We start from the raw sequence: 8,227 nt of genomic DNA, 5'->3' as shown, positions 1-8,227 counted from the left end.
CTCTTCATTTCTCTTCCAGGCAGCGATAGCAGTGAGGCCAGCAGCTCCAGTACAGCTCTACCCCGCTCCAAGACCCAGTTCTCCCTTCGCCCAAAACCCAAGTATCTAAATAAATAAATAATAGGGATGGGGGTTGCGCTGTGGGTTAAACCACAGAGCCTAGGACTTGCCGATCAGAAGGTTGGCGGTTCGAATCCCCACGACGGAGTGAACTCCCGTTGCTCTGTCCCTGCTCCTGCCAACCTAGCAGTTTGAAAGCATGTCAAAGTGCAAGTAGATAAATAGGTACTGCTCTGGCGGGAAGGTAAAGGGCGTTTCCGTGCGCTGCTCTGGTTCAAAAGCAGCTTAGTCATGCTGGCCACATGACTTGGAAGCTGTACACCGGCTCCCTCGGCCAATAAAGCGAGATGAGCGCCGCAACCCCAGAGTAGGCCACGACTGGACCTAATGGTCAGGGGTCCCTTTACCTTTATATATTTCAAAAACACTATGAGTCTCCAGTGTGGTCTCTCGTCACAAGGAAACAGACTTTATAAAGAGACAACCTTTCAAACTTCTTATAAATGGAAACTGGGGAAAGCCCCCTCCAAAAGAATAGACTGTGCCCAGTGACTAGCTGATCCACATGCCTGTTCAGTTGACGCTCTAGATGCCTGCTCAGTTGTTCTCAAAGGCTGTTGAAAGAGAGAATGGCCAGTGTGGCAGGCTGTGCGAGCTTCTGGCCTCCTGCTGTTGTGCCCCTAAAATCCACCCCTGGTCTGCGAGGAGGAGGAGGAAGAGCTATTGGAAGAGAAATGGAATGAGGAAGTAAATATAATTAAAGAAAGGGAGAATAGCGTAAGCCACCTGCAGATCCTTGAAGGAAAGATGGGTTGTCAACATAATAATAAATGGAAAGATTAAAAATCTTTTCTCTTCTTTTCTCTTCCGGGCAGCGATAGCAGTGAGGCCAGCTGCTCCAGCACAGATCTCCCTCCCCACCAAGACCCAGTCCCCCTCTTCCCCACAAAGCCAAATAGAAAAATAAAATAAAAATCATTATTATTATTCTAATCAAGTTCCTTTACAAGCATGCTATTCTGTGATCATCCTTTTATCCTAGGCGGTGCTTTTTCCTACGTTTGTGAGCATGAGTGGAAATTCTGAGTCTCGCTGCAGGAGTCGACAGTTTGGCTCCTTCTCTTGTTGTTGCTCCTAGATGGAACTGAGCATGTGCAAAGACAAGACAGAGCCTTCCAAACTGGATCAATAAACGTGTCACCCATTGTCTGAAAACCACTGTCCTAGTCACATGCCAGATTGTCTTTTGTGAATGAAATAAAGTTCTTTCAAATAGTTTTTTAATGTTGGCATTTGTCTGTCTTGAGAAGCAATGGAGTGCGTCTCTGGGGGTGAGGTCAAAAGTCAAGCAACGGTGTCAGCAGTCCCAAAGTGACCTCTCCAGGGAGCAAGACTGGGCAGTGTGTCTGGAGGTCCTGGGCTTCCCAGATGGCCTTGCAGATGTGTCTCCAAGGAAAGCAGAGTTAGGCACCAGTTGAGCTGCAGGAGTTGTCAGAAGGGGTTGTAAACGGCGCCATCCAACCACCTGAGGGACTCCACTCGAGATTTGTGTAGGATTTACTCCTTAGCCTTTTTAGCTCCCAAAGATATCCCACAAGGCAAATTAGGATCAGAGTTTTCCTTCTCCTTGATGGGCTATCTTTATAGGTGGATGAGCCCCATCTGCCCCTCACTTCCCTACACAGCATTGCAGAAACCACCTTCTTGACCACTGGGCCCACGCTTGGTCATGTCTGCTCAATCTGCTGGAGCCTGTCTTTGCACACAGGGGAAGTTCCTGAGCATTTGAGACTCCTTGGCTGCCCTCACCTGGTTTAGGTGGCCAGTCAAAGCCGTTCCCAGGATGTGGCCTCTGTCGCATGCTGACCGTTTCTAGGAGCAAGAGAACAGATTTTTAAATAAAAGAATGGAAATGGTTTATTGAATAGTTACAAACGGTAAACAGATAAGAACATTGGCAGGATTATTGGAATAACCTGCAGTTTAATAAGATTATATATTTAAAGCAGATGCATAAATGAAGAAATTAAGGTAATTTGGATATGCATAAGATATGAAGAATCAATTTAAGGAACTGCAGAAAGAGGGGGAAGGAAGTCAAGTTTTGAAATGTTAAAATGACTGCAAAATTATTGAAATGTATAAACTTAAAAATCATATTTTTTTTTTAAAAAAATATTTCGCCAAAAATCAGACGCCATCTGTTTCACTCCCAACTGGAGCCAAAGGACACAGGCCTGGCCAGGACAGCTTTCCAGTTACAGCTTCTGCGGTGATGAGGCATGTGAGCCTCAACTGTCCTGCATCTACTCCAGCTGAGGAATCGCACACCTCCTCCCCAAGCTAGCGAGCCCCACCTGGGCTGTGGGTCCTTGCCTTCTGTCCCTCCCAACTGACAGTTGTTAGTTCTGGAATCCTGAGCTTGAGGGGAGGTATGTCCCATTTCGCCCCGTGGGACACTCAGCACCCCTTAGCCCCCTGCCTTTGGCGCTGCCGCAGTGATGGCTTTGGTCCCTGAAAGAGCATGCAAGATCTCTCCCAAATCTCAATACATATTTTGCTTTCCTAGACGTCTTGCAAGACTTCAATGAGATCTCACAAGATCTTGCAGGAAATCTCCAATCTGTTTACCTGCAAGCACACACTTTTTTTTTATAAGATATTTATTAAAGATTTTCTTAATACAATAACAAAAAACAAAGTAACGTATAACATTATAATAACCATATTTTCTTCACTTCTTTGGACTTCCTCGCATCTCTCGTTCCTGCGTTCCAAGTTTATCAAACTTTAACCAGCAATTTATCACCTTGTTTCAATTCTTGTTTTATAATTTTCCAATATTGTGTCCCTAATTTTAGATATTTTTACCCAAACCTTAAAAGCTTAATTTTAACATAATATTTATCCAAAATTTATCTTTTCTTAGATTTTCACTTATCTTCATATTCCTTTCAACTAACTTAATGGTGCCATATTATTTATAATCTTACATCTTTCTTAACACTCATACAATTTACAATGTTTTTGTAAATAGTCCTTAAATTTCTTCCAGTCCTCTTCCACTGCCTCTTCTCCCAGGTCTCGGATTCTGCCGGTCATTTCTGCTAGTTCCATATAGTCTATCAGTTGCATCTGCCATTCTTCCAGTGTGGGCAAATCTTGGGTTTTCCAGTGCTTGGCGACAAGTATCCTTGCTGCTGTTGTTGCGTACATAAAAAATGTTCGGTCCTTCTTTAGGAAAGCACACACTTTTACCCCCCCCCTTTATTTAATACACATTTCTCAATCTAACAGATTTGCACATAGGATTCTGTATCACATGAAATGGCACATCTTGTTTTGTTCTATTGTTACATTATTTGTGGCCTTCTAACACTTTGGGAGAAGCCTTCTCTCCCTTTCCCCTTTAAAAATGAGGATCTATGCTTTACACTCAGCAGGAAGGTCTATTTAAAAGGAAACATGGAGTTGTTTTGCTGCTGCCTTTTTGTGTTCTCAGGTGTCCAAGTTAGCCTCCTGGCCCTGCTCCGCCAATATACGACAGCAACATCCTCCACTAGGAATCCCTACTTGGGCTTTCATTGGCCATCAGCAATATCCAGTGGAGCCAGGTGGAGAGAAATGCCCCATCTTGCCCATCTTTGGGTTTTCAAGATTTATAGCCTCTGTGCATGTACAGAATTTATGATTCAGCAAATCTATTAGCCCATTGAAAGAGTTATTTCCTCTGATTAAATTACCAAAGGAAGAGAGCAGGATTGGCTTTTCTCACCAGGGACACAAGGAAGGGGAAGGTGTACGTTTAAGAAATCAAATTCCCCAAGGGCTGAAACTCTGTTCAGCCAATTAAAAAAACCCAAATTCTCTCAGGAGAGTGCTTCATATCTGGCGGGCAGGGCTTGTGTGCTTTGCTCATGATCCCTTGGATGTCCTGAGGCTGTTAGAGCAGCGGCCGTAAGTCTTGGGGCTCTGGGAGTGAGACATTGTCCTCAGAAGGCAAATAGTAACTGAGGTTCCCTTTTCTCTCCCTTTTTTGGCCTTGAACAAGGAGCTGGCCAGTTCAGGGCCTCCATGGGAGAGAAAAGGGGGGCCAGCACTTGTGCTAAAATGAGCTTTCATACGCGGTCATTCTGCCCCACACTCACATTCCAAAATATCTGCATGCTCACCTATCCAAGAGGTGGTTGGTGTTGGGCTGGGGGGGGGGTCCTAGAAGGCTGAATAAGTTGAGAAGCAAAGCACAAGAAGTTTGAGGCATCCTCTTCGCATCCACCCAAACCCAATCTAAACAGCTTAGCTCCAGAACCAGCCCCTCCCTTCAGTTCTGTTCAGTTAAGAATGTCAGTTAAGAGGGACCACCTGTATATTCTTGATTCTTGCCTGAGGTCATAATGGGCATGCACACTGGTATCTGTTTACCTCTAAGCACACACCTTTAGTTTATCTTTTTAAAAATAAAAATAAAATACAGGTTTCTCAATGTACCAGCTTTGCACAAAACAGCAGCTGTTTTGTGATCCATGGCAGTGAAAACCCCACGTTTTATGGTGCCCCCCCAAAAAATGAGGCTTCAGTGCCCTAACCCACAGGGTCACGATTTCTCCAAAGGTCCAATGTCATCTGATTCACTCCAAAGCAGCACCAAACACCCAGAGAATGCCCCCTGCAACACTGGGGTGTGTGAAAACACTACATTTCCTATTGTTAGAGTGGCATACAAAGGATGAACAAGTTAAATCAGTGATGATAGATTGGGCAAGACATGTAGGACATAACATAATGTTTGAGGATTGGGAAAGATTGTGGAAGAAAGGGGTCAAGTTCACTGCATGTACTGTACTAAAGGAAAACATAATGAAAATGATGTATAGACCCCTGTTAAATTAGCAAAGATTTATCATAACTGTGATAACCACTGCTGGAAATGTAAAGAAAAAGAAGGTACCTTCTATCATCTGTGGTGGACCTGCCCCAAGGTGAAAGACTTCTGGGAAAAGATTTATAATGAATTGAAAAAAATGTTGAAATATACATTTATAAAGAAACCAGAGGCCTTTCTTCTTAGAATAACAGGCTTGGAATTGCCCCCAAAAGATGTTAAATTATTTTTGTATGCCACAACTGCAGCAAGAATTTTGTTAGCTAAGAATTGGAAAACGCAAGAAGTACCAACAGTGGAAGAATGGCAGATGAAGATGATGGATTTTTCGGAGCTAGCCGATCTGACTGGAAGAGTCCCTGACCAGAAGGAGGAGGAGTATCAGGAAGAATGGACGAAATTTAATGACTATTTAGTTAAATATGTTAAGTTAAATTGATTGGAAAAAGCTTGCATATAGCGGATAGGCTTAGGATTTAAATATGTAATATGTGACGAATTAATATGTTTAATACTGAACTGGGAAGTAAGAAAGATGTTAAGTGATTAAGTTAATTTTATAAGAATATTGATTTGGAAAACCGTTAAAATGATATGCACTGAAATCCAACCAGGAGGATACGAGGAAGTCACTTAACAATGTTAATTAGATTAGTCTTAATAAGGTTATGATTTCTGTTTGTTTGTCTATTTGTCTGTGTGTTTAAATTTTTGTGAAACAACCAATAAACTATTTTGAAAAAAAGAGAGAAAATACTACATTTCCCAGCACCCCACAAAATGAGCCCTCAGCGTCCTAACCTGCTGGGTTAAGATATCGCCAAAAACCCAAGGTCAGCTGAATCATAACAAAGGGTGCTAAGCTGCGGGGGAAAGCCTCTGCAACGTTTGTCGAGAAAACATTATGTTTTGCCAAATGCTTGGAGAAGGCCCCAGTCTCAAATAGTAACTCAGTCTAACTCAGTCTCTAGATCGGGAGTGGCTTTGTTTTAACTCATTACTGAATGTATTTTAAAAGGTAACTATCGTCAAACAAGGAAAATAAAAAATACCAACATAATTTTGTGATTTTACAAAGCATAATATAACTAATAATTTTCTTAAATTATTGAGGGGGCAGAGCCCCCCCAAACGAATTTTTGAGGGGGCTCGGGCCCCCTCAGACCCCATGGAGTCGGCGCCTATGGAGCCTTTGGCACTCTGACCGAAAACCTGACGCTCTAACCGAAATCTTAAAGCAGCGCCAAACTGCGGAAAATGGCCCCCTGCAACATTTGGCAGTGAAAATAGATATACAAAAGTCAGTGCTTTGTACGGTTCAGCCATCAGGTGTAGCAATGCACAAAGATTAAAGCCACGATAGCCAGCTCTGAAAAGCTGGGGTGATTTCTGTTTTCTGAGGCATGGCCATGAGGCTTGGAGTTAATGACTTGTAACACATCACAGTCATGTTGACACCATGAATCATGTTGACACGATTTAGCGCTTCTACGCATGCGCGAGTGGCGAAACACAGAAGTAACCCTTTCCGGTACTTCCGGGTCACCGCAGGACCCAACCTGAAAAAAGGTAACATGAAGCAAAGGTAACATGAGGTATGACTGTACTGGAAGAAGCAAAGATCCCCCGTGTCGAAGCAATGATTCTTCAACATCAACTTCACTGGACTGGTCATGTTGTTCAGATGCCTGATTATTTGTCTTCCAAAGAAACTACTCTATTCCAGACTTGAAAATGGAAAGCGTAATGCTAGTGGTCAACAAAAGAGGTTTAAAGACTCTATCAAGGCAAATCTTTAAAAATATAGTATAAACACTGACAACTGGGAAACACTGGCCTGCGAGTGCTCCAGTTGGAGAACACTCTTTACTAAAGGTGTCATGGGCTTTGAAGACACTCGAGCTCAGGACACAAGGGAGAAATGTGCTAAGAGGAAGGCACGCTTGGCAAACCCTCACCGTGATCAACTCCTGCCCAGAATCCAATGTCTACTGTGGAAGGACGTGGGGATCCAGAATTGGCCTCCACAGTCACTTACGGACTCACTGTTAAGACCGTGTTTGCGGAAGACAGTATTACTCGGCTACAAATGATCACCAAAGAAGAACAGTATTTGAAAGAATGGATTCCATATACAGTGGTACCTCAGGTTAAGAACTGGATTCGTTCTGGAGGTCTGTTCTTAACCTAAAACTGTTCTTAACCTGAAGCCCCACTTTAGCAAATGGGGCCTCCCGCTGCTGCCACGTCGCCGGAACACGATTTCTGTTCTCATCCTGAAGCAATGTTCTTAACCCAAGGTATTATTTCTGGGTTAGCATGAAGGAGGTGAGGACAGGTGACCCCACCTAGGCCCGAAGTCACTCCCCCAAAGCAGGCTCAAAGCTTCTCAAAGCTTTTCAAAATCAATTTCTCAGCAGCTAAAAGGCATTAGCTAAGCATCAGAAGCATTTCGCTCTGCTGTAACCAAGGTCACTTCTCAGGCTAGCTGACCTTGCCAAAAGGTACATTCAAGTTGCCACTTTTCTTTTGGGAACTGTGCCAATAGAACAAGAGAAAAGAAACATATCTTGGACATGCTGAATGCAAGGCTTCTCATCCCCCTTTCCTGGGAAGGGCGCCAAATTTCCAAATACTGGAAATCCCTATTCAATAGGAATTGTTGGGTGTATTTTTGACGAGATCACTGCAGAACACGTGAGTAACATTTTGCTCTGTGCTACTCAAACTTTGGCTGCAAACCTGCACTCATTGTGATCTGTTTGCAGAGAGGTTAGATGATGAGGCAACAAAATGCTACCCCACATTTTCCAGTGCATTTTTTTTTTAATTTTTCTTTTCACAAGAAGTCCATTTGGGGGGGAAATAGGGTTGTTCTGCTGGACTAGGTACAACCTGAATATGCTGGTATGAGATTGAACACTCCCCCGCCCTCCACACAAAAAAATAGTGGCAGTATGGAAGCACCCCTTAGTCCTGCTTGTCAGACTCTGCAATTTTCACCTTCAATTACCTGTCTTTTCAACGCATAACACATATGTTTACTTGTGCAGTGAACGGCCTGCTCCTCCCCTGCCCTGGCTCACTCATTCCATTTGCTGTCTTCATTTGTGTTCTTGAGCAACTGAACAACTTTAGAAAATGGATAAAGAGTTGGCTGCTCTTTGTCCACCACCACCAGTCTAGCTTTTGTAAGTCATAGAAACATAGAACTGTAGAGCTGAAAAGGACCAAGATGGTCATTAGTCCAACCCCCTGCAATGCAGGAATATTTTGCTGGAACTC

General features: G+C 43.3%; 1 long non-coding RNA gene across 1 annotated transcript; it reads right to left on the bottom strand.

Annotated features, from left to right (window-relative positions):
* On the bottom strand, positions 1-5,871 carry LOC309372509. The gene is made up of 2 exons (XR_014169538.1): positions 4,233-5,871; positions 1-1,932 (listed from the first exon to the last, which is right to left on the bottom strand). It is a non-coding gene; the product is annotated as an uncharacterized lncRNA (long non-coding RNA).
* Between the last annotated feature and the right edge of the window lie 2,356 nt (positions 5,872-8,227).

Source organism: Podarcis melisellensis (genome assembly GCF_964234715.1).
Source record: "Podarcis melisellensis genome assembly, chromosome: 6".
Classification (NCBI taxonomy): Eukaryota; Metazoa; Chordata; class Lepidosauria; order Squamata; family Lacertidae; genus Podarcis; species Podarcis melisellensis.
This window is presented reverse-complemented; position numbering and strand designations above follow the sequence as displayed.